Raw genomic sequence first — 25,896 nt, 5'->3', positions numbered from 1 at the left:
CTTTAATTTTGCAGGAGTTGGCCTCTCAGGAGTTAGGTCAGGCCGAGGGGGCTTCTCAAGTTTCTGTGGTTCCATCCTTACAAAAGGTTATTAGGCCTTCTACTTCAGTCACTAAAGGCCTTGCTAAGGCTAGACCTGGTATTTCTGGTACGGGCCACAGCCCTGGTTCTTCGGGTTCTGTTCCTAAAAAGCATATGTTGAAAATGGCAGAGGATATGATTACTTTGATCAGGGGTTCTATGCCCCCTCCAGAGAAGAGGCCTAGGGTGGAGACAGATTTAGAGGGAATGGAACATTCCTCAGATTACTCTGAGTCCTCAGCTGAGGATATTCAGGATTTTCCTCCCTATTCTGATTCGGATGCAGAGGATTCCTGTCCTTCTGCTTCTCCTCCAGAGGATTTTTCCTTTTCTGAAACCTTGCATTCCATGAGGGAGCATTTCAAGTGGGAAGGTCAGGATTTTTCAGATTCTCGTAAGAGGCTTAGGGAATTTAAGTTTTTGCCACAACATAGACCTTTGGCAATTCCCCCTGTTTTAGATGTTGTTCAGGATGTCTTTTCTGAAGCTTCCCTTAATCCTGATTCTTTACCCCCTGCCCCTGTCAAACCAGACAGGTATTACAGAGTTCCAGAGGCGCATAAATATTTGTATAAGAGCCCTAGAGCTGACCCGGAAACTATTATCCAAGGGCCTAAGGGTGTCAGGGCTTCTGTGGTTAAGAATCCAGTTCCATTGGATAAAGATTCTAGAGCATTGGATAGGTGGGGTAAAAAAGTGTACACCTCTTCTACGTTAGCTATGAGGGCTTTAAATTGCCAATTCCATATGCTGAAGTATCAGAACTTTCTGTTAGGTCAATTGAAATCCAAGGTAGATGCTTTATCTGAGGGTATAGAGTGTAAGGAGTTGCAGGACTTGGTTCATGCTTCAGATCAGGTTGGTAAACATTCCCTGCAGTGTGGCTTCGATGCCCTTCAGGCTTCTTCCAGGGTAGCTGCTACTGGTTCAGTTATTCGTAGACATGCCTGGCTTAAAGATCAAAATTTGTCAGAACATGTTAAAGCTCGGATTTTGGATGCTCCCCTTCAATCTGAAGTTCTTTTTGGTTCCCCTGTGGAGTCAGTTTTGAAAAAGATGGAAGACAAAGCTAAGTCTATGCAGACAGTTAAGGAATTTTTGCAAGTGCAGCCCCCTAAGTTTAGCAGGAATTGGCCTGCTAGAGGATGGTCTTACCCTTCTTCAGATTTTCAGTCTAAGGGCAGATCTAGACGTGGTAGGGGCAGGGCTCACGCTCAGGGTTCTTTCAGACCTAGGACTTGGAGTTCTCTTGCACCATCTTCTGGTGAGGGCAGGGGTCAGCTTTTTCGTAAACAGACCCAATGACCTGTATCTCCAGCTGCCAGATCCTTCCTTTCTGGCAGCTCCTCTAGGAGGAAAGTTGGCACTTTTCAAGCAAAATTGGCATTTGGTCACCCAGGACAAATGGGTGTTGGACATAATAAATCAAGGCTACAAGTTTTATTTTCACACTTTTCCCCCTTTCAAAGGCATGCCAGATGTACCTCCTCGGCAAAGGCTGGAGGCTCAGGAACAAATTTCTTTGCTTTTACAGATGGGGCAATCCAGGTGGTACCTCCGTCCGAAGAAGGCCTAGGGTTTTATTCTCATCTATTCCTAGTGCCAAAGAAAGGAAACACTTGGAGGCCAATTCTGGATTTGTCCATTCTCAATACATACCTAGACATTCCAAAGTTCAAGATGTTAACATTACAGCAACTTCTGCCTCTGCTAGGCAAAGATCACTGGATGATAACTCTGGATCTCAAAGAGGCCTATCTTCACATTCCTATCAGGCCCAGCTGCAGGAGATTTCTGCATTTTCGGGCTGGCACTTCTCATTATCAGTTCTCTGCATTGCCCTTTGGTTTATCTACTGCGCCCAGGGTGTTCACAAAGGTTCTGGCTCCTGTAATAGCTTTCTTAAGACTGAGGGGAATTAAAATTTATCCTTATCTGGACGATTGCCTGATTCTTGCTCAAGACAAAGACAAGTTACTTCAACAGCTACAGTATGTAATGGCAGTTTTAAGGTGCCTAGGGTATTCTGTGAACGAAACAAAGTCCAGTCTAGTACCCTCTCAGGACATGTGCTTTCTGGGTGTGAGACTGAATACAGCCTCTCAGATGGCTTTTCTGACCCCGGACAAACAAAGAACTCTTCACCTCTACTTCCAGCAATTATCAGTACGGTCCAGGCTGACTGCAAGGACAGTCCTTCAAGCCTTGGGGTTCATGGTATCTTGCATTCTGGTACTTCCCAATGCCAAACTGCATATGAGGAAGCTACAGTGGTATCTCAAAAGTGTATGGACTCAACACTGCCACGATTTGGACACTGTCATTCCAATAATACCGTGCATCCAGAAGGAATTCTTGTGGTGGGCACAGGAATGTCACCTAAACAAGGGACTCTCTGTGACCCGACCAGAGGCGAGTCAGATCTTAACGACAGATGCCTCAGACCTGGCTTGGGGAGCACACTTCAATGGGAAATGGATTCAAGACATGTGGCCTCCCAAATTACAGCATTTGCATATCAACATGAAGGAGATGTTAGCAGTCCAGTTTGCTCTGATGGCTTTCAAGGGCCTACTTCAACTAGGACAGGTGTTGATTCAAACAGACAACACTACAGTCATGTGGTACATCAACAAGCAGGGGGGGACCCATTCTTACCCTCTTTGCAGACAAGATATGATATTGTGGGAGACTGCTCTGGGGTTGCACATCACTCTTCAAGCACGGTTTCTGCCAGGAGCACAGAACTCCCTAGCAGATGTATTAAGCAGACAAATTGTGGATCCCCACGAGTGGAAATTGGATCCTCAGGTATTTCAACAGTTGACAGTGGCTTGGGGAACTCCAGACATAGATCTGTTCGCTTCTCCTCTAAATTTCCAACTACCAAAATTTTGCACAAGGATGTTTCACCCAAAAGCTTGGAAAGTGGACGCTCTATCTTTCAGTTGGAACAACCTTCACGTCTATGCTTTTCCTCCTCTGCCTCTCCTTACCAAGGTACTCTTGAAAGTCAAGAGGGACAAGCCTTGCATGATTTTAATAGCACCAGATTGGCCACGTCAGCACTGGTATCCTCTGCTGGGAAGTCTAATTCAGGAGCCTCCTTGGCCTTTACCACAGCTTCCTCATTTGTTGTCCCAGTCAAGCAGTCATTTGCTCAATGTCAGGGTACAGTCCCTGCATCTAACGGCCTGGCGTATTCTGTTTTAGAGCCTGTGGGTTCTCAGCTTCCCCAGCAGGTTTTGGATGTCATTTTGGAAGCTAGGCGGCCTAGCACTAGAAAAGTTTATGCTGATAAATGGAAGAGATTTTTTCTTTGGAGCACAACAAAGGATTTTGATGTCTCGGTACCTAATTTGAGTTGTACACTGCAGTACCTTACTGAATTACTGGACAAGGGTTTGTCATTTTCCTCTGTGAAGGTTCATGCTGCAGCCATTTCTGCTCACTATGATTGTGACCCTCCTTTATTTTCTCACCCTTTGTTTAAGCAATTTCTTAGAGGGGCAAAAAGTATAAGACCCCCACGTAGAGCTCCTACTCCTTCCTGGGATCTCAATTTTGTGTTGGAGAAGCTTACTTTGCCCCCTTTTGAACCTGCAGCTACGTCTGAATTGAAGTTGTTGTCTTGGAAGACTGCCTTTTTGTTGGCCATTACTTCTGCCAGAAGGGTATCTGAATTGCAGGCTCTCATGGCAGTTGAACCCTTTCTAATATTCCATAAGAATAGAGTTTCTTTGCGTACTAACCCTACTTTCATGCCAAAAGTGATTTCTAATGTGGCCTTGAACCAGTCTATCCATTTGCCTACCTTTTATGCTGATCCCCAAAATAAGGGGGAAAAAATCTTGCATTCTTTGGATATACACAGGCAGTTACGTTATCATTTGAGCAGAACTAAGGAGTTCAGACAGACTCAACAGTTATTTGCTTCTTTTGCTTTGGGTTCACAAGGGAAAGCTGTTTCAAAGCAGACTATTTCAAAGTGGATTGGCAATTGCATTGCTTTTTGTTATTCTCATCATGGGAAGAATGTTCCTGCTGGGATTAGACCTCATTCCACTAGGGCTACGGCCACTTCTACTGCTTTTTTGAGAGGTGTAGCTACTAAGGACATTTTGGAAGCAGCTACTTGGAGTTCAGTTCATACTTTTACTAAGCATTATCATCTCCCTCTTTTCTCCAAGTCCAGGGCTGGGTTTGCCACTGCAGTCTTACAGGGCATGTTAGCAGCCCCTAATGCCTTTTAGTTTGCCAGCCTCCCTTTTCCTTTGCTTTGGGATTCTACCCACAGGTTATGACTGCAGCAATGTGAGACGAAGAACATAGTACAGTTTTGTACCTACCATAAATGTAGATGTTCGAGGATCCACATTGCTGCAGTCCTATTTTCCCTCCCTCCTTCCCCTCTTTGGTTTGGGGGTGTTGTTGTTGTTTGTTATTATTGTTCTTATTATTATTTTTCTCCTTTTGTGGCACTGGCCTTGTCTTTTTAAGGCCTTCTGACATCTGGGGCAAGAAAGACTGAGGATATGGCGTCGGTCATGCGCTTAAGTACTACTACATACTGACGTCAGCTCCGGGCGCCCATGACCGACGCCAGCCTAACTCTTTGGTATTCGGGCCGACCGAGGACAGCGGACTACCCACAGGTTATGACTGCAGCAATGTGGATCCTCGAACATCTACATTTATGGTAGGTACAAAACTGTACTTTTCACTTAGTAGAAGTACTATCTTAGCTTGACTTTTTTGACTATAGTAATTAGGACCAAGCCGAAGTGATTATGAAAATTATATAAACTGAACACTTAAAGCCAGGTATATCTTTTCCGTCCTTCTTGAAGTTACTTGTAGGGAATGTCTTATTCATAATGGATGATACTTTTCAAGTTTAGACACACATATACACACACAAGCGCATGCACGCACACACAGACACACAGACACACACACACACACACACACACACACACACACACACACACACACACAGACGCCAGCATGCACACACACACATACACACATGCCAGCACACACGCACGCACGTACACACACACACACACACACACACACACACACACACACACACACACACACACACACACACCAAATCCAAACTAGAAAACAGTCTTTGTGTATTGAGGAAAAACAGACCGCATTCTAAAAAAAACTACATTTTGTAAGATAACTTCATCATGAGGTCATCACACTATGTCAATCACTTCAAAAAATCAGATAAATTATTTTATGTGTAGCAGTTATTCACAATCTCAGTTTTGTTTTCAGGGTTGTAGGAGTCCTGGTCACTTACACAGTACAGCATAACAGTGAGGCTCTGAAAGAGGCCCTTAGCTAGCTTTTTAAACTCAAATGTCTCTAGTTTGCAGAGAAAGCCTGTTTTCATCATCCTTTTGTCGCCCTTGTGAAAACTCGCTTCTTCCCCATGTATTCTCAGCAGTGGCTTTAAATTAAGTCACCTTAGTATGGAAAGCCTGAACATTAGGATTTCTAAGATAGTGATTTGGTTGTACTAGCATTCCTCAGACATTGTGACTTGCTCAGAAAATTGATTTATTCCATATCACGGATTCTGACATTAAGATCAATGAATATAGCATCCTTCATTTGGCTGGACTCAAAAAGTAAGGTGCTGGAATTGTTGTTTTTTAAATCTCATCATAAGAGTGCACTGAATTTTTTCACATCTGTTACTGATGATGGGCCTGTTGAGGACCTTGCTGTCATAGAAACCAAAGGAACAAACCACTTGCATATGTTTGGCTTTTACTGCTTTTCCTTCTTTCCGCAAGTAATTTGGTATTCATCCCTTTCACTTGTCTGTACTCTCAAATGGTTTCCATCTGGAACTTTAATCATATACACAGATTTTAGTGCTGATTGTTGAAACAATTTTACTTATAGATTTTTTGTGGCGTTGTTTACAGTATGTAAAACGTAAGAATAAATAGCACATTAGCACTGTTTAAGCTGCAGAAGCATGTGCATATCCCGCAGCAGTTTGCTATGTTTGCTTAAGATTCCACAAAATAGATGGAGTGTGTACATGGGGAGGCAAAGAAGGAAATGCGTTGAATGTGTGTTAATGAAAATTGGGTAACTTTCTTAATTAAATAGTTTTAAGGTGTTTAAACAATCTACAGTAATTTAAAATGATCAGTAAACAGTTCTAAAATATGACAGGTTATATGAAATTTCTTTAACTTTCTTATGGTAGATCCTGTTATATAAACAAGTTGTTGGGGTATCCTAAAGAAGTCATCAGAGTCAAATGCTGTTAGCTGAGGAAATAAACATTGCAGAACTGGAACATAGGGAGCAAAATAATTACTAGATGTTTCAGGGCACATACTTTTAATTGCTAGCCGACCCACAGAGGCCAACTGGAGTGAGCAAACTGAGTCACAGAGTACAGGTAACAATCTAAAATGGACATGGCCTACATTGTATAAGGCAGGAGGACATAAACAACTGTGACTTAAATTTAGTCTTGTTGCCACTGGCAGTATACCTGTCAACTGTACCGAATTCCTCAGTATTGACCGGTTTTGAGATCAAAACAATGGGGTGCCATGAATTCCCGAGTGGCCCCTATAATTCCTGATAATTTCCTCTTTTTTATTTCTTCCAAAGTTGACATCATCACGTGTCGGTGTTGAGTGAATGAATGCTAGTGCAATAAGATGGCATATTATCCTTTGGCTATTAAACTGCCTGTAGGTGTTTGTTTACATGTTGTAGTCATTGGGAGTGATGTAATGAGTTTACAGCTAATTGTTTTTACCTGTTTGTATTTACAGCTGCTGTGTATAGTTATTGTGTCAGCTACATATTGTGCATACCTCTTAATTGTCCAGATTTTTGCCTAATATTTTTGGTCTGTGCCTCATAAAATTTGCATTTTTCTGTCAAATAACTGAGGCCAGAGCTCGCTATATAATTACATGCATTTGAGTTTCAGGCTTCATATGCTTTAGAAAAATCCATGCTGGCACAAATCCTGTAATTCTAGCTTTCTAAGTTTATAACAACTATGTTTATAACCTGTCCCTATTTTTCGGCCTTTGTCCTCCTGTTATTTTAGGTTTGTCCTGATTTCTTGCATTAAGAGGTTGAGAGGTATGCTGTCTGATATAAAAGTGGACTGCTAATTCAAATAAAAGCAGATGTGATAATGATAGACCAAGTTTTTTTAAGATGCTAATGCAAACTGAATATAGGAAGTATCTTAGTTATAGGAATTAGTAAGTTGGTGAAGTTGGTGAATGTGAGGGAGTAGCTGGAATATTGACAGAGAATAAGGTAATGCTGGAGAACAGAGTTGTGTTTTTTTTTACTGCAACTGACTCAGCAGTAAACTTTTTTTTTTTAATCATTACCTTTGTCAACACTTGTATAGATGGCCATACTGATGTGATCTCTATAGGAAAGCAGGCATATAGGGAATAATAATTGATGAACAGGATGAGTGCATATAAGAATTCAGACAGAAACAGATATTTGGGAGATATGTTGGGTTAAGCATACTGGCAAATTGGGAAAAGAAAGCAGACTCTTGGTAAAAGTGATGTTGCTAACTGTAGTTTTGTACATAGCAGATGTCTAGCCATGTCCAAGAACTATGGAGATACAAACTAAAAAACGGTGGAATCTTTAGCTACATGTAAATTTTTGTTTGCCCATAAAACTCTTGCCTTTCACTTGAAATTTACTTCCTATGTCCATATACTTACAAAATCTACACAAAATCTACACATCCCACATCTCTGCATGCCTGGTTGCTTAAGTAGGCTTACATTTCTACTTTCTAAAAGATTTTTTAGATTGCAACCCCATCTGTATACTATTTTCGGGCACAGTCCCAATTTTTCAGTAAGACAAATGTCATTATTTATTAATTCCCAGTTTTTACATATAATATATGACATTATAGTACTATCCATATTAAACGTTGTTATTAAACTAATGTTATAATTGGTGTCAACTTGATTTTGTTGTACATAAGATAGTTGGGAGTGGCCTGAAAAAAAAAGGAAACATATACTATTAATTAACTGCTCTTGAATTACAGGACTCAGCAAGATAGGAATAATTACCCCACTCCGTCTTTTATATTGAACTTCTTTTGTTACACCTTCAATCAAGTCCATGGGGTAACCACAGCTAGCGAACGTTACCTAAGAATTCACATTCAGCTAAAAAATCTGTGTCTAATGAAACTATCTTGACAGCTCTAACTAGCTGTCCTTTTATAACTGACCGTTTTTGTGAAAAAGGGTGACAGCTAGAGAAGTGCAAAAAAGTATTTGAATAAGTACTGTTCCTATATATCTTAGACACATATCTCCTATTATGGAGGTCTTTATTTAATTTAATATCCAAATAATCCATTTCTTCTGCACTGAAACTGAATGTGAATTCAAAAAATTGGGTAGAGTTATTGAGGTAATCTACTAACTCAGAAGCCTGTTCTAAGTCACTTTTAAACAAAATAAATATATCGTCAAGGTAACGTGTGTAAAAGATCAGTCTCTGCATATAATGGGGATTCTTAAAACAGTTTTAACTCGCTGCAAGTATTCTACTGTTTTTTAGTTTGTTTGTGTATTTTGTTCAGTTTGTTTGCATTCGTAACTATGGAGATACAGTTATAAAAACACTGTGTGTGTGTGTGTGTGTGTGTGTGTGTGTGTGTGTGTGTGTGTGTGTGTGTGTGTTTCAGCTTTTCCCGGTTAGGGTTCGCCACAGCGGAACTTGGGTCCGCTAATGATTGGCAGTTGATTTTTTACGTGCCGAGTTGCCGACCCTGACGCACAACTTCAACGAAGGTACACCCATTCACGCATGTCTCCACACAGAAGACGCTCTAGCTGAGAATCGAACAGGACAATGTCTTGCTGAGAGGCGACAACGCTACCGCAGCACCACCACCCCGGGTAAAAACACTAAGGTGTCTAAATGTCTATTTATATTCATATGTTGCCTGCTAAAATCATTGCATTTGGTGTTGAATGCTAATAATATTTTTGCATTTAGCTGTTTGTCGTGTTACTCGTGTGCGTACATAGTCATCGTACATTATTGCACATTGTTGGAGCAGTTAACTTCAGAATGGAGTTTTGGTAATATTTTGTTTGTTCTTCAATTTCTGTTTAAGCTGGTATCCCACAATTCCATTGGAGTGGGCAAGGTGACTTAATTATTATGCAAGTTTTATGTTAATCAGTGTACAGATTTTGGGACAGTTTTACCTACTTTTCATGGGCCTTTGTGCATAGTTTTGATGATTCCAGGATGAGAGGTATAATTGGCAGCCAGTAAAAGCTTCACATTATAGAGATGATTTAACTGAATGACATTTTCCCATCAAACTCTATATATAGAATTCTGAAAATTAGGGTAGTGATTAATACTGGCATTGCGAAGCAAGGGTAAACAACATAATAATCAGCTATGGAAGTGGCTAAAAGATAAATACCCATGCGCTGGTGGTGCTGCGGTAGCATTGTCGCCTCATAGCAAGACGTCCGGTTCGATTTTCAGCTAGAGCATCGTCTGTGTGGAGGCATACGTGAATGGGGCATGCCTTCGTTGAAGGTTGTGTGTCAGTATGTAAAAATCCACTACCAATCATTAGCGGACCGGAGTTCCGCTGTGGCGACCCCTAACCGGGAAAAGCCGAAAGACACAAACAAACTAGGTTACTTAAGATGATCAAATGCTTGGTCCAGAAGATAGTTCTAAAGTAGCAGGAAGAGCCCCACAACTTCAGACATATTTTATTTCTGAGAGGTACTACAAAGTCACATACATATTCTATGATCTCCAGCTTGCCCCTTCCCAAAAAATTAGATGAAATACATAGCTCATTCAAAGGTTGGTCAGTCTCATGTATCATCATAGTCTCCAGCAATGTCAGATTGAGTGCTTGTTAGCAGTGATCCATCTACTGAATAACTGACTCCAGGAATTTTGTAGTATTATCAAGATGTCAGTTATGCTCCTGAGGAAAGGAGAGGAAAAACTGAAAATCATCAGTGTAATGATACTTAAAACCTCTCCTCCATGTGTTATCTTTCAGTAACAGTATGCACACATTGAACACTAAGAAGGTTAGGATCATGCCTTGTAGCAGCATAACAAGGGACTCACAGAAAACTCTAAACTAGAGACAACCCCCTCTGAAAAAAAACATGAAAGTTAAGAGCTGAAATATTTAAAATCTGTGTAATTGAGTTCATAATGTATTTCCAGGCAACCAGCCAGGATTCCATGGTCAGAAGCAGGAAGGGGATCAAAGAGGTCTAGTATGGGATACTTTTATTGATCTCTCACCATTAATGGATCATTAGCCACCCTTAGGAGGAATGTCTCAGTGCTTTCTGACTAAATACAGAGTGATAAGAATGAATATAATTCCAACTATACATAGTTGTACTTTCTTAATAACCTACATAAAAGAAAGGTTAGGCATGTATTGATAATTCTCCAGAAAGTAGTAAACCAATGTTAGCTTCTTCATGTTGAGAGTTGTTATACCTCTTTTACTGCCCATGCTATGGAATAGACTTTCCATACATGTCAAGCACAGCACCTTACCGGCCCTCTTAAAGAGAAATCTTGATGAGTGGATGGGAAATAGAAAATTCACACTGGGGATCACTCCAGTGGCTCTACTCAACAGAGGCACTGAGAACGAAGGTCAGGTGGCACGATACCAGGGTAATCCTATGGGCTAGGCTTGTAAAGGCTCCAGGGCCATTAGCCTAGTACACACATATGAACCTATGAACCTATGAATAGTCATAGAAAATACTCTAAGTGATCACATGATCTGGAGAATAACTGGACTAAAATTACTGTCTCCACCCTGCATTAGGTTGATCAGACTATTGAAATCACATGACAAATCTGTTCATAGTAATTTTTTTTAACAGTGAATTCAGACTGTCAACAGTTTAGAATCTCCACAACATGGCCAAAAATCATGCTTAATAATAGCAGAATGGAGGGGATTAGGTCTATTGGTGCACAAGTTATCTGGAAAAAAAAGTCCACATCTGCAAAACGTTTGTTAGGTTTAATATGACAATTTCAATCACCAGCCATGATAGCATGACTAGAAATACATACATAAGGCTTTAAATGTGAAAATATAAACTCACATTGTTTTTAAACTAGTAGGAGCATAAACAACTATCCACTGAAAAGTACCCAGACAAGACCTATAATCACAAAGAACTCTCCCCGTTATAACTACTATAACATTCAACAAAGTTATATATGACTTAAAAAGTATTACAATACCATAGCAAACTGCTTCCCCAAAACTCAATACCACCTCATATCCCCATAAAAGTTCAAATTGATTTTTAGAAATATCAGACAACTGTCTGATATTTAAGAAACAAAAAATATCAGCTCTAACATTCAACGTTCTACCACCACATGGCCTCAGTGGTGAGGAAATCCTTTTATGTTGAGAAACTTATAATTAAGGGCATGGCACCTAGGTCCAAAGAGGTCATTATCCCACTGTACCCTTATCAGACCAAACATAGAGTACAGTGCTCCCTTTGGTATGTACTTGACCAGGCATATGCAGCAACTAGAGCAACCTCAAAGGTTCCGTACAAAAAGAATAGAAGGTGTAACAAACCTGTCTTATGCAGAGCACCTTAAAGCCCTTATCTCTACTCAGACTCTTAAAGATTGCTGATGGGTGATCTATGGCTGGCTTACAAGACATTCACAAGCCCCATACTTATGAATTTCCTACATATTTGTAAGTCAAAAAGTACCAGAAATACAAGGTCTAGGGACCTGAATTTTGTCTGTGACCTAAACAGAACATATTGAAGAGACAGATATGTTTCTCAGAGACTGCCCTTCTTATGCAACAGGCGTCCTATCCATGTGAAGCTGAGTTTGTCTATTATCTATTTTAAGAGCAACCTAGACCAGTGGATGGGGAATAGGATAGGGAATAGGAAATTTAAACTCAGTCTACCCCTTGTAGACAGAGGTAGCTTATAAATGCCTGCTGTCAGTGTCCTGTTCTGAAACAGGACATCATTATTATTTTGGGAAAGGTTGGCTAGGCTTAGAAAGGCCCCCAGGTTATCAACCTAGTTATATTCTATAAATATAACACTATGACAAAAGTTTAGAAGGCACAGTCCTTTCCCTGTTTACATTTTTTTCAGTCCTTGTCTTGACTTCCATTTATGAACCCTTACGCTATTGTAGTATTAACTTCCCTTCTCCGTTTCAAACACTGTCTTACACATCCTCACCCAGTTATTCCTCTTTACCATTTAGACCTCAGTAACATTTTCACCCTCATTTTGTCCCATTCCCTCTTAAATTACTGTTATATCATCCTACTCTACCACAGGATCAGTGCTCACAGACAGTGATAATGCATCCATCACATGTTCAGAAGGAAATATCTCACCTTTATCACTTAAAAATGTTTCCTTTAGCATTAATATAAGAGTCTGCAATATTGATTAATAAAGGATGGTCAAACCAAAATGACCTGTCAAATTATATTTCTGACAATAAGGAACACACCTTTCTTTAGAATGTCCTAACTGTCCACACTGTTGACATATCTTTTTATCACATTCCTGTGTCAAATTAATTAAAGATCCACAATAAAAAACATGGTTTGGGTTTCCCATGATACACAACATATGCCCATGTTCCTTAATGGCCACAGAACTAGGAATATGCATATTTTTTCATCATTAATCGAGGATACCTCCCATACCTCCTAAGCCCCATTCCAAAGCTTTCTTTTATCAAAAACTTTTTTACCATCAAGCACATGTTTGTAATGGGATTTCAAAAAAAAAAAACTTTTACCCGTAATAGACTCAATTTCTGCAGTTCAAAATGGAACAGTTAACTTCCATTTAATAGTTATATTTAATGCTGAAAAAATATAGCCATCCCATGGAGCACAAGATTTCTTGTGGTCGCATTTCTGCAAAACAGTTTAGCCACTGTCTGAAATGTAATGTCACACAAAGCATCTGTGTATAAATGCGTGAACACCAGCCAAAGATACACCTAACTATATCACCGATTTGTCCCAAATATCATACCAATCAATACTAACATCAGTTTTAGCCACAATCCTAATAACCAGGTATAATACTGCAGTAGAAGCAGATGATGCAGTGTGAGAAGACATCTGGTTTACAACTGCAGGATAAGAAAGACTACGTGGAGCCTTTGTAACCACTTTCCTCATAGTTATAAATCAAGCCTTCAGTGCACAAATCAGAACCTCCTGCAGAATATCCATTTTATTTAGTCACCTTTTGTTTCTAATGGATCGCTGAAACAACTGTTGAAGCACAGGATTCTGAATCAAGATGGTCCATTTTTTTGACTCCAAGGTATCACCACGCTTTAATCAGGCTCTGGCTTTTCCAACAACTCTTACAGTATTTCATCAGTTAAGCCATTCTCGTGAAGAATATTAATCACTACATTCTGTACACAATCATCTCTCTCCCCCTCATGCAGCATCCCACTACTGCTCTGCAGCCCATTGGAGGACATCTAGCACTCAAAAAGAGTATGGGTTCTTTATTTTGAAAAAATGTACAAAACTATTTACAAACTTGCTTATTTAAAAATGTGTACAGTGTATAAATTTCCATTCCTTTCCATTATCATGCAATCATAGATATCTTACATTTCATTATGTTAGACTTATGTCCTTTTCATCTTGTTTGACTCCCCCCACTTCTTTTTTCACAACTAGTATATACGTTTTCTTAAAAATTACTGCTAGTCACCATTTACCATTAAATATGATTTAATTTAGCCTTTCATTCCAAATGGTCCATATAACATACAATCATTTTTTGTCTGTTTTACTAAAGTATTCCTTATTTTTATGGCTGTAATAGCCATACATAATCATATCCATATTTATTTCATTTGCCGCTTCTATATTTTCAAAGAAATTTTCTTTACACAATTTTTCCACAATATTGTAACCCTTCTACACTGTAGGAAAGCTTGATCTGTAGTTTCTTCTTTACCACATTATATACAAACTCTTTCACTGAATTTTTTTAATACGACATATTTCTCTCTACTGTTAATTTATTAATCACTAATCTCCATAACAATCTTGAAATTCTATGTACTTAGTATGCCATGCTTTTTTTTTTTTTTTTACATTTATAATTTTACCTTTTCATTTGCTAGCTCAGCCCAACGATTAGCATAATATCTTGAAATATTTTCTTTACATAATTTATTACAATATTCATAATTCATTCCTGATATTTTTTTCATCATTCATTTCTCTTATTATACTACTTTTCTCTTTAACTATGCTACTAATACATCTTTATTTTTTAGTTTACATGTTATTAATTTAGGTTTATATTTTATTATTTTTTATTTTTTGTTGTGTTAGGGTTTTGTCTCATATATATATATATATAGATATATATATATATATATATATATATACACACACAGACACACACATATATATAGATATATATATATATATATATATATATATATATATATATATATATATATGGAAACCTATTACAAGATCGAAATTACACAATAGCGAAAAGAAATTCAGTTTGCACACATTAACGAAACCACACGTAATCAAATCCATACTATAGCGATTTGCAAAATGTCAAAAATTAACTAGGCAAATGTAGAAGATCTAACCCAGACAGTAAACCCCACACATCAAACAACAAACAAGCACAACAATTGCCAGTGCTGCCAATCACGTCAACTTAAACCTTACATTTTTAGTAGATTTGCAGTTGCAGACCCATACTGTACACATGAGTATTCCTCTTTATGTTCAAAGATCATCTCAAACTGTTTTTGACGTTGCATCAACGCTCATCTCTTAGGGGATTGTGGACACCCTGCACACATTCTTACACAGGCTTTATCTATCCTATTTTGTTCTCTGCAAACTACATTTACCACAGTACGTAAATCTGATACAGATTTCCCTGTCAAGGATTTAATCCTACGATGCCACGCCTCTACCACATTCTGTGTCCTGGTAAGCAGAGTTCATTGAGAATAGACACGTTCCAGAATTGTATAGGAAATAGTGGTGGGATCCTAATATTAGTGGCAGATCTAGTAGAAAAGCACCCAGGCTTTCCTAACAAGTACTATTCCTCGAAGAACTTTAAGAACTCTTTACCATTGGCAGGAAAAGCAGATTTCAGATTGTAATATGTAGCAACTACATCTTCCTCTTGCAAGAACGCCAGTGCAGCTATTCTTTTAATTGTTAATTGAAAGGAAAGGTTGCTATTATATAGAGATCCCAATCCTACGTTTTGCACTTTCCTCCAAAGATTTCTGCCAAAATGAAAAAAAACACCCTTTGTGTACTACATTATTCACGTTTTGTCTTATACTCCGTATTGCAGCAACTTCAAAGTCACACATTATATACCGAACATGAGAGGTACAATTATTCTCCTCCAGCAGAGCAAATACACAATCCCACATTATATTGTACGACCTTAAACTTTTTCTAGACATCAGACAGAGCAATAATGGCATAGTTGTACAGTATGCTCTGTATTTCACATTTGCATGTATGCTGTACAATTGCCTACAAGGTGCCCCTCTAATGAAATATGTCCCATTAACTAGCTACATACCTACCAAAGCTAAATTCTGTAAATTCTTTCGTGTGACAAACACTACTACCATATTCTCTTTACTTTTATCTACTTTCCTCTTTTGTAAGAACGTACTGTCTTTCAATTCACAATCTGTGACATTAACATTCAACAATGTCAAGTTCCCTTTAAATTTTGACATGCCACCCTTTTGTCTAATTCGTCTTACTTTCTGAAGTAAAGCACAATGGCTTGGAAGAGAAGGCGCGTACTCCAAGGAAGTGGAAGCGATGGCATCATCCACTATAACGTAGGGTGAGTCACGAGATAGGGACGCTCTTTCCTTTAAAGCATTTGTAATACTATACTTTTCAACTTGCGTTGGATCACCTTCGTGTTGATGTGGAACAGACTTCAATATTTCTTCTCCTGTACTCATACAAACAGTAACTGCTCTTCCTATCGGGCAGTTTTCAAGTGCAACACCAATATTTTCTACATTTAGTTGCCTTTTCAAGGTTATAAGTGTAGCCATCCAAGACTTGGATTTGTTTACCTTTTTGGGAAAGTGTTGTTTGATAGGTTTGGCCAAGAACCCCTGGAGCCAAATCCTCTAAATTCGCCATTTTGTTGTCAGGTACAAAGTACACAGTAACAGATGTCTCACTCTTTATATAGTACCTGATTATCGGAAGTATTTTTCAACATTTTGTAAATCGCTATAGTATGGATTCAATTAAATGTGATTTTGTTAATGTGTGCAAACTGAATTCCTTTTCGCTATTGTGTAATTTCGATCTTGTAATAGGTTTCCATATATATATATATATATATATATATATATATATATATATATATACATTTTTCTATTTTCTTATGTATATATAGACTATATGGGTGTCTTTGCTATACTTTGGAGTGTGTTTTCGTAAGACCTAGTGAATTATGGAATGTATACGATTTTTAGACCACTGTATTTTAGTTTCTTTGACAGCTATATTCAGCATGATATTGATTATCACATATTTTATATAATAGGTTCATAGGTTCATACTAGGCTATCTGCCCTAGGGCATGTATAAGCCTAGCCAGAGTGTGTTTGGCTTTCGCCACCCATTTTAAATAAATTTTGCTATGCCCTTTTTCAAGGTTAGTATATTGTGCCTCTGTCTAACAGTGACACAGAAGTGATACCCGGGGTAAACCTATGATCTCCCATCCACTCATCAAGATTCCTCTTGAAGAGAGTCAATTTGGGACTCTGCCTAACCTGGACTGGGATTTTATTCCAGAGTGAAGGGAGCCTCTGGGTTATGAATCTGTCCCTCCAGCATGTCCTATTTATTTCAGTGCTGAGGTTCAAGTCTCTTGAGCACGTAGCTCGATGTGATTTGGATTTTCTGAGATGCAGCATGTCCATTAATTCCGGGTTGGACATGGCTTTATACGTCAGGCACAGATCGCCTCCGAGCAGGTGGTATATCACTGAGTAGAGCTGGAGTTTCTTTAACCGGGCAGCATATGGCATCTGTTTGAGCCCTTTGATCCTCTTGGTGAGGTACTTTTGGGGTCTTTCCAGTTGCTGCAGGTGTCTGGTAAGGTACATCGCAAAAGGGGCATTGTACTCAATTATGGGCCTGATGAGGGATGAGTAAAGAGGCACGATGACCTCCCCTGATCTAGATGTGAATCCCTTCATGATTAGGTGAGCTATATAAAATGTTTTTCTAACCACTTTGGCCACGTGGTTGTCAAATAAGAGATTGCTATCAACTTGGGTCCCCAGGTCCCTAATTACTTCTGTACTTAATGGATTACCACCTATGTGGTAATTTGAGCACTTTGTTTTGCCAAAGGGGATGACTATAGACTTTTTGGCGTTTAGCTTGAGGCCATGGCTCTGGCACCAGTTGTCTGTTTCTATGAGGCCCTTTTGGAGGATGTTTGTGTCGGCTGGAGAGTCTATTATGGCACCCAGTTTGCAGTCATCTGCGAACTTGGTCAGCCACAGTCCTTCCATGTTGGCCTGTACCTCTGAGAAATATATACCGAACAAGAGAGGTCCCAGGACTGAGCCTTGTGGGACGCCACTTGTAACTGGTTTGGAGTCTGACATGGCTCCAGCAATTCTAACCATGTGGGTTCTGTCCTTGAGCCAGTTTGCAACCCATCTAGTGACATAGGAGTTTATATTTAAGCTTGTGAGCTTATCTATAATGCCTGAGTGGGGTATTGTATCGAAGGCTTTTGCGAGGTCCAGGTAGGCTGTGTGGACCACCTTCCCCTCGTCAATGGCCTTGGTGACTGTTTCAAAGAAATCGACCAGGTTTAAGAGGTAGGATCTGCCCTTAACAAAGCCAAACTGGGTAGGATCCAGTGTCTGTAGGTCCCCAATATCTTTATTTATGAGGTCCATGATGATCCTTTCCATAGCTTTGCAGACCATGCTAGTCAGGCTTATGGGGCGATAGTTTCCAGGATCCATTGAGGCACCACCTTTGTGGAGAGGGACCACTGTTGCTGTACGCCACTCTTTGGGTACATATCCTGTAGTAAGGCTGAGATTGAACAGTAGTTTTAGGTTTGGGTTTAGCTCTTCTTGGAGTTCATGTAGGACGCAGCCCGGGACACAGTCTGGTCCCATTGATGCTGTGTTTTTTGCTTTGGAGAGGGCGGCTCTTACCTGAGCATCTGAGATGTCAGGGGGGGAGCACTCTGCTGGGATAGATATTTGCCCTTTTGGTGGGGAGGGGGGAGAAGTTTGCACTGAACCTGTCAGCTAGGATGTTGGCAATGTCTGTGGGTTCAATGTATTTTTTGTTATTTTGGACTAATTCTGAGCATATCTGGGAATTCCCACCCAGGTTCCTAACATAACTAAAGAAAGCCTTGTGATTATCCTTAGTTTCCTGTGCAATTTTTCTCTTGAAGCTGGCCTTAGATGATTTTATGAGTGCCCGTAGTTTTTTGCTAATACTGATCAGAGATGCCTTCCCTTTTTGGGATTTTGCTCTATCATGTAGTAGCTTCCTCCTTCTATTGTATAGATGTTAAGTTGTCAATCTCACCTTCATTCTTGCTTGATGGGTTCGGAGCCGACCCTCGGCTCCGACTCGGCACTTGCTAAGCTCGAGAGTCACTTTTTCCAGCTCGAGGCAGCCCCATATCCCATGATGCAAGGCGGTAAGTACCCAGATCTCATTTGCCGCTTCGCTGATGAGGTCCTCCTTTTACCAGCTCCTGGTAAGTGAATTGTTACTTTACTATTTTAGCCCCTTTTTACAAAAAACCTTAAAATTATTAGTTTTAACTTAGTTTTAATCCCTTTCTGACAGAAAATTTCCCTGTCTCCTCATAACATTTAGTCAGACTTTCACCCATCCCATCCCCCCCCCCCTGTTAGGGTGTGTGTGTGTGTCTGTTATTGATACCTTTTGGTAAATTTAATTTAATTTCTTGGACTGGTGTTGTGTGTGTGTGTTTTTCACCATGTCTAAAGAAAGGGTCTCAGGCTTTAAGAAGTGTGACTCGTGCTGTCAGAAGATGTCTCTGACAGACGGTCACACTTCTTACTGCCTGGGGCCTCTTCACCTGCAGGACTCCTGTGCTATATGTCATTCTTTTAGCCAGAGAGTCCTGCAGGAAAGAAGAAATAAATTGATTTTGAGGGGCCTTCTTAAGCCGGAGGGCTCTCCGGCTAAGTCGGCCCCATCTAAGACTTCTAAGTCTTCCAAGGCCCAGGCTTCTGTGTCCAAGCCTGTGGCCTCGGCTCCGACTCATTCAGAGTCGAGATCGGCTCCGGCTGGAGCCGATTCTGGTTTACCTAAACCTTCAGCACCGGTGGCTATCGGTGCCGTCTCTGGTCGACCACCGTGTCGGCTCCGATCGGTTCCGACCACCATGTGGCCCAGGCATCGGTGTCGGCTCCGATCGGCTCCGACACCCTTACATTTATGGCTCCGACAGTTTCAGTGGTTTCATCGGCTCCGATGGTTCCTTCGAGGAAGAGGTCTAGGTCCCCTTCCTTGGAGCCGATACTTCGGCTCGGCCTCTCCTCTCGGGCGGAGCCATCGGAGCCGATCTTCAAGGTCATCCAGGCTTTCTGACCATGATTTGGAGAGAGTGGTCAGTAGATTACTAAAGTCACAGGCACTGGCCCAAATGCTACATAGTCCGTCTCAGCAGACGACTATTAGTCCACACCCCATTGCAGTTCCTCCTTCGACTCTACCTCAGAGTTTGGAGTTGGAGTCTTCGGGAATAGTTTCTGCTATGGCTGAGGGACAGATACCCCCTTCTGCTCCTTCAGCCTCTACTCTTATCTCCTCTTCGAGACCTTCCTTAGAGGGATTCGGTGGCCGGGCTTCCCTGGTCTCCTCCGAGGGGGTGAGTGGCATCGGACCCTTGTCCGAGCCCGCTCTTCCCCTTGGAGCCTCGGCCTTGGTGAGCTCGGCTCCGACATCTGCCTCGGAGCCCTCCTCTTCGGTGGGTCCAGGAGTTCCTAGTTCTTGAGCGGGTTCTCTCGGACCTTCCTGGGAGGGGCCGAGGTGATGAAGGGTGTGCTGGCCACTAGTCTCAGCCAGCAGTCTGTTCCCTTAGCTCCTCCCTCTATGGTGCCTGTTGACATCTCTGCCACTTCTCTTGCTCCAGGACCCAGAGATCCTCAGCCTCAGGTTTCCCCACTGGGAATATCCCTCTTCCGAGGATTCTCCTGATTTGTCGGGATCCTCCAGAAGAGGACATGTAAGAGGAAACACGTAGACTCCCCAAGTCTATCACTTCAGATACTGACTTAGATGAGTCAGAGGGATCCCCAAGATCCCCTCTGAGGATGTCTCCTTCTCAGACATCCTAGAACTCCTTAGACAGAGGGAAACTGGCCCACCAATAATCCCTCTGAGGATGAGTCAGTATACCTGGAGGCGTTTGGATCTCGGCCCTCCACCTCCTGGGTGTCTCCGCCTTCGACCCCTTATGCAGGTTATTGCTCGAAGGCGTGGCTGCTCCTGACTCTGTAGAGCCTGTCCCTAGGAGGCTTTCTAAATTTATTACTGCCCGTCGGATAAGCAATTCCTTACAAAAGGTGTCCCCGCTGATGCCATGGTGGTGGCGGCTGCCACCAAGAAGGAACTTGCAGATCCTTCCGTACCTGTCCATCCTCCTAATAAGGACTCTAGGACCATGGATAGATATGGTAAGCGGATGTTTTCTTCAGCGACCTTTGCTATGCGTTCGCTGAACTACCTTTGTCATTTCACCAGACTCCAAAGGGATATCCTTAAGGAGCTAGGTGAAGTTGTGCAGGATCCTACAGCTGCTGGGGCTCAGGAAAAAATTGCTTTGCGGCTAGGAACCCTTAACTCCATTGCGAACTCCTCCATGCGACTGATATCATATGCTGCTGATGGAGCAAGTAGGGCCGCAGGTACAGGTGTGGCTCTTAGACGCCAAGCCTGGATGCGGCTATGTAATTTTGCAGATCCCTTTAAGGCGTCCTTCACAAACTCTCCCTTTGATGGGTAAGCTTTGTTTGGCCCTCAAGTGAAGGAAACGTTGACCAGGTGTGAGCAGGACGGCAAAACTCTTTCTGCCGTAGGAGTCCGTTTTTCCACCCTTCTAGACCTTATCCCAAAGGACAGAAGGGTGGCAAAATGTGGTTCCATAAATCCCAAGGAGTCACGCCGGATTCACGTGGTCAGTTTACCCCTAGAGGCAGAGGGGTAACAACAACAGGCCAGCTCTAGAGGCAGAGGGGTCCACAAAACCAGGGAAACAGAGAGTCTCTCTCTGACAAGCCCTTTCAGCATCCCTGAGATGTTGCCCGGCTGTCCCTCCTTGGAGGCAGTCAGGGAAGACTATCGCTGTACCCAGAAGCCTGGCGTTCTCTCACTCAAGACAGATGGGTACAGTCGATCATATCCGAGGGTTACAAAATTCCTTTCGAGGAAAGTCCTTTCTATCCCTCAAATTCCCTTCCAGATGTACCACCGGTCTAAGGGAAATTGCAGAGTTAGAAGTCTCAAAACTACTGCAAAAGAGCCATTCAGCCAGTTACAACAGACCATTCAGAGCCGGAATCTACTCAAGGTTCTTTTTGGTCCCCAAAAGATGGGAGACTGGAGACCAATATTGGATCTCAGCAGACTCAACAAGTCTCTGAGGAAGACAAGATTCCGAATGGTCACTCTTCAGTCGATTCTGCCCTTCTTGCAGAAGGACAACTGGATGTGCTCAATAGATCTTCAGGATCGTGCTATCACATAAAAATTCACAGGCGCTCCAGGAGATTTCTCCGCTTTCGGCTGGGGTCCAGTCATTTCCAGTTCAGAGCCCTGCCCTTTGGTCTCACCACAGCCCCCAGAGTGTTCACCAAATGCATGGCAGTGGTCACGGCTCACTTGAGACGTCAAGGATTCCAGGTGTTTCCGTATCTCGACGACTGGCTCCTGTCAGCCACCACCAGGCATCAGCTTGTTCAAGCCAGGGATTACACAATAAATCTTTGTTCTCATTTGGGCATCTCTATCAACTTGAAAAGTCATCCTTATTGCCCTGCCAGTCTATTACTTTCATAGGCGCAAACTTAAACACTGTTCGGATGTCAGCTACCCTTACAGACCAAAGAGTTTCAGACATTCAAAGTCATGTCAGGATCATTCTAGCCAACAAGAAAGTACAGGCCAGAATGGTTCTAAAGGTATTAGGTCTCATGGCTGCGGCCATTACTCTTCTTCCCTGGCTCGCTTCTACATGCGCCTTCTTCACTGGATGTTGTTCACTCAGTGGTCTTACCAACAACTTCCAATCGTCACCAAATTCTGGTGACACAGATTTGCAAAATCATCTTGCTTGGTGGATCACTTCTTCCCAGATTCACCAAGGCAGACACTTTGTACCCCATCCCCGGTAGCCACTGTCACCACGGATGCCTCCCTGATCGGGTGGGGGGGGGCATTATCAGGGCAGGATGGTTCATGGGACATGGCAACCGTTCGAGTACCACCTGCACATAAATGTCCTAGAGATGAGAGCAGTGCTTTTAACGTTGCAAGCCCTCAACGACTTTCTTCCTGTAGGGAGAATTGCAGTCCACACAGACAACATGTCTGTAGTTTGGTATATCAACAAACAGGGCGGAACCAAGTCCTACCCCTTGTGTCGAGAAGCGCTCAGACTGTGGCAATGGGCGATCTCCTCTCATCGGTTTCTGGTAGCAACCCACATCCCTGGGAAAACCAACATTTTAGCGGACAGATTGAGCAGAGCTATTCTCATGCCTCACGAGTGGTCTCTCAAGCAATCTATAGTGGAGGAGATTTTTCTGGAATGGGGTCGCCCATGTTGCGATCTTTTTGCTACTCCCCAAAACAGCAAATGCCCAGACTTCTTCTCTCTCTTCCCTCTGTCAGGCCATCCCCCCAGAGACGCTCTGACCCAGGATTGGCCCCAGGGACTTCTTTATGCCTTTCCTCCTTTTCCTCTGATCCCTCAAGTTATCCAGAAAGCTACCATTTTGAGAGCCAAAATGATTCTCATTGCTCCTTATTGGCCTCGACAAATTTGGTTTCCGTTCCTCCATCGTGACCTTTTGGTGCAGCTGTGGCATCTGGACCCAGTGCCAGATCTTCTGGTTCACCAATCCGGTCAGCTGCACTGGTCTATCCCTTCTCTCAACCTCACAGCATGGTTGCTCCACTTCCTTCCTTAGCCAGGCTTCCTTTGATCTCTAACCCTGTTAGAGACATCATAGTAGCTTCACTAAAATCCTCTACCAGGAGGATTTACACAAGCAAATGGAAACGTTTCTCTTATTGGGCTAAAGCCAAGAATATTGATCCCTTCACTGCCCCAGTTCAGGCAGTTTTGGACTTCTTAGCGGAGATTTTTCATGCAGGCTCCTCTTCTTCCACAGTTAGAGTTCAATTGGCTGCTATCTCGAACTTTCATGTCGGGATCGCAGATCACAATATTATGTCCCATAGGCTTTGTAGAGCCTTCTTGAAAGGAATTTTCCTGCTAAAGCCTCCAATCAGGAATCCTCCTCCTCAATGGGATCTAAATTTAGTGCTGACATCCTTGATTCTTCCCCCTTGAGCCAGCTGTTTCTTGCTCCCTAAATTTCTTTCTTGGAAGACATTATTCCTAGTAGCTATTACTTCGGCCAGGAGGGTGTCTGAACTTCATGCTCTATCGGTTCGACCCCCCTATTTGGTCTTTCACAAAGACAGAGTATCATTGAGAACTAATCCGACCTTTTTGCCTAAGGTCGCCTCAAAGACTAATTTGAATCAATCCATTGATCTCCCTGTATTTTTCCAAACTATTCAAACAGATCGAACAAAAACTACATTATCTTGATGTCCACCGCCAACTCAGATATTATTTGGACAGAACTAAACAATTTAGGAAATCCAATCAACTCTTTGTTTCCTATGTGGATAACAAGAAAGGCCTTCCTGTCTCTAAAGTGACCTTATCTAGATGGCTTTCCTCTGTCATCTCTGAAATTTATCTGCTCAGGGGAAAACAGCTGTGCTCAAAACCTAAAGCACATTCAACTAGGAGCTTAGCTACTTCTACAGCCTTTCAAGCTAGACTTCCTTTAGACACTATTTGTGCAGCGGCCACTTGGGCCACTCCTCATACTTTTGTTTCCCATTACAAATTGGACTTGGCCTCCAGGGACAGAACCAGTTTTGGCTCTACAGTCCTCAAGAGTCTGTTCCATTGAGCCACCCAGGATAGAGGTGCTAGGGACACGGTCCCATCAAGCAAGAATGAAGGCGAGATTGACAACTTAACATTAAGAAGTTATGTACCTACCATAACGTTCCATGTTAGTTGTCTTCTCGCCTTCTTTCTGACCCTCCCTCCTTCCCCAGGCCTGGACAGACCTTTCTACAAGGAATTATTATGCTGAAGACCATTCAGAGCTGGTCCTTCTTCCATCCTGTAGGCTTTCTTTCTTCCTTTGGGAAGTGTTTATGCTTGGTGCTATTGCCCTTTGTCATCAAACGAGATCTGGGTACTTACCGCCTTGCATCATGGGATATGGGGCTGCCTCGAGCTGGTAAAAGTGACTCTCGAGCTTAGCAAGTGCCGAGTCGGAGCCGAGGATCGGCTCTGAACCCATCAAGCAAGAAAGAAGGCGAGAGAAGACAACTAACATGGAACGTTATGGTAGGTACATAACTTCTTATTTGTTTATGGCTGGGGTCCATCAGACAGGACGTCTGCCTTTGGAGGATTGGGTCTTGGTTTTATTTGGGATTGCATGATTCATGCATTCCTGAAGGTGTTCATAGAATGTGTTTATAAAGGATTCTGCGGTCTGGGCCGTATTTTCCACAAGCCTGGGGGCTTTGAAGGATTCCAACTCGGTTTTGAGGAGTGAAATTTGCTTTAGAGAAGTTTTTCACTGTGGTTTTCTGGGCAGGGGGTGGGGTCGGGATGTGAATATCCAGTGAGATTAGTTTATGGTCTGATCTTACCAGTGAGGGATACACTTCTGGTCTGGAGCATAGAGTCCCCATGTTGGTGATGATCAGGTCCAGTATATTTTCCCCTCTTGTTTCATAGTTTCATAGTATAGTACCAGGCTATCTGCCCTGGGGCATTTGTAAGCCTAGCCATAGTGATGTGGCTTTTGCCACCCCATGAAATGGTACAAAAAATGTACAGAATAAATTTAGAATACTGTGCCTCTGTCTAGTAGTGACACAATGAAGGTCCCCTTATATAATAGAATTAGTTTATTGTGCCCCTGTCTAGCAGTGACACAGATGTGACCCTGGTTAAACTTACGATCTCCCATCCACTCATCAAGATTTCTCTTGAAGAGAGTCAGTGAGGCTCTGCCTAATATGAACTGGGATCTTATTCCAAAGCATGGGAAGCCTCTGGGTTATGAATCTATCCCTCCAGCATGTCCTATTCATACTTGTGCTGAGGTTTAAGTCTTTAGCTCTCATGGTCCTGATGGATTTGGATTTTTGAGGTGGAGCATGTCCATCAGATCCTGATTGGACATGGCCTTGTACGTCAGGCAGAGATCACCTCTGAGCAGGCGGTATGCTACTGAATAGAGCTGAAGTTTCTTTAGTCTGGCAGAATAAGACATATGTTGGAGACCCTTGATCCTC

Source organism: Protopterus annectens, chromosome 1.part2, assembly GCF_019279795.1.
Source record: "Protopterus annectens isolate FY-2018-M chromosome 1.part2, PAN1.0, whole genome shotgun sequence".
Taxonomy (NCBI): domain Eukaryota; kingdom Metazoa; phylum Chordata; order Ceratodontiformes; family Protopteridae; genus Protopterus; species Protopterus annectens.
The sequence above is the reverse complement of the archived record's forward strand: the minus strand, read 5'-3'. Positions refer to the sequence as shown.